Source organism: Schistocerca cancellata, chromosome 3, assembly GCF_023864275.1.
Source record: "Schistocerca cancellata isolate TAMUIC-IGC-003103 chromosome 3, iqSchCanc2.1, whole genome shotgun sequence".
Classification (NCBI taxonomy): domain Eukaryota; kingdom Metazoa; phylum Arthropoda; class Insecta; order Orthoptera; family Acrididae; genus Schistocerca; species Schistocerca cancellata.
The window spans coordinates 864,624,997-864,626,897 of record NC_064628.1 but is presented as its reverse complement, the minus strand read 5'-3'; the positions used below and the strand labels follow the sequence as shown (position 1 = coordinate 864,626,897).

The window sequence follows — 1,901 nt, the reverse complement described above, 5'->3', positions numbered from 1 at the left end:
TGGGACTTAACTGCTAAGGTCATCAGTCCCTAAGCTTACACATTACTTAACCTAAATTATGCTAAGGACAAACACACACACCCATGCCCGAGGGAGGACTCGAACCTCCGCCGGGACCAGCCGCACAGTCCGTGACTGCAGCGCGGCAGACCGCTCGGCTAATCCCGCTCGGCACGATAATGTTCCTTCTGCTTCATGCTGCGTTAAGGCCCATGATCGTGATCGTAATTTCTGGTGATGAACTAACACAAAATAATTACCATTTAAGTAAATGAGGAGATTTAAATCATCAAGGTTAATTTACTAAAATAAGCACACTTATCTTTAACACGTGTTTTTTATATTAAATTACAATAGATGACCATTGTGGTTAAATACTTTATACATAACAGTCAAAATGTCCTCTTGATGTTGTCTGTTCGTAATCAGTTACAAGAAACTATATGTTTTCTGATTGGAAAAATAACAATTAGCATATTTACTGAATATTTTCACATAAAATATAAAATACGGATGCGGAACGCAGCATGCCCGCGCCCGCCTCTCATGGAATACAAACAGTAAAAGGTGAGGCGCCCAATGCCTCATTTGTCTCGAAATAACAGAATTCTTTTTTATATCATTAATCGATACATGTACATAGAGATTTACAGGCACCGCGCAAGAACGGCAAAGATAAAGAATAATAGATTCTGTCACTGCTTTCATTTCTTTTACTTTACAATTGTTTGATAACTTTAGGCCATCAGGCGTTTACTATTGAGCGCATATTAACGTTTGTGAGGCGAAAATTACTAATATTACATGGGACAGACCTGGATCCAAACCAAGGGGCAGATCAACGACCGTGACTGGTGCACCGGCCAGCCAGAGAGCGGCCTCTAGCAAATGCTGGGCTGGTACCCACTTTCTGCCACACAAAACTCGACACACAAAGAGTTAAAATACGATCACACACATGAAAAGTTACACGATTCACAGACAGGTGGTGCTCACGACTCCTCTTCCTGACAGCCGCGGCAACAGGAAGGTAATCCGAACGGAAAGTTAAGTGTAGTAACTTTGCCAAATCTTGAGTACCACGGACCCCGTACTGGATGCAATCAACACTAAGAAGCACTCCGTCTTCAGGCCACAAGTGGCCCATAGGGACCATCCGACCGCCGTGTCATCCTCAGCGGAGGATGCAGATAAGAGGGGTGTGTGATCAACACACTGCTCTCCCGGTCGTTATCACGGTTTTCTTTGACTGGAGCCGCTACTATTCCGACGAGTAGCTCCTCAGTTGGCATCACGAGGCTGAGTGCACCCCGAAAAATGGCAACAGCTCATGGCTGCCCAGATGGTCACCCATCCAAGTGCCGGCCACGCCCGACAGCGCTTAACTTCGTTGATCTGATGGGAACCGGTGTATCCACTGCGGCAAGGCCGTTGCCAGCACTAAGAAGAGCATATTGTATTTCTTCTATGGGCAAGGGTGACAACACAGGTCGCTACTGTATGGCGTCATTAGTGGATTTTTATGCCCAAATTCTTCTATTTGTACAGATTGTCCTCCGTCATTGTATTCTGGAGGGGAAGGGCTATTTGTTTTTTTTTGGGTTTGTATAAATAGCTCATTAGCCGCTTATTGGCCCCTCTACGGTGGTCTCAACAGGTTCGCTAACTAATCTCTTCAATCAGATCATCAGATAAGGTAGAAAACCAAGAGAATGGCAGCTGAGAATCACTGTACAAATCTTCAAGAAGAAAAGGAGCTCTGCTCACTCTTCTAATTACCGCCCAATCAGATTATTGAGCCATGCGATGAAGATCCTGAACTCTTGAAGGGTTCACAAGGAACAAAGCCGGAATTTCAAAAAACTGTGGCACAACTGAGGCAATCAATGCTGTGGGGCTGC

The 1,901-nt window shown here is 44.8% G+C and overlaps 1 pseudogene; it reads right to left on the bottom strand.

Annotated features, from left to right (window-relative positions):
- Positions 1-1,318: 1,318 nt before the first annotated feature.
- Positions 1,319-1,436, bottom strand: LOC126177316 (5S ribosomal RNA; annotated as a pseudogene).
- Between the last annotated feature and the right edge of the window lie 465 nt (positions 1,437-1,901).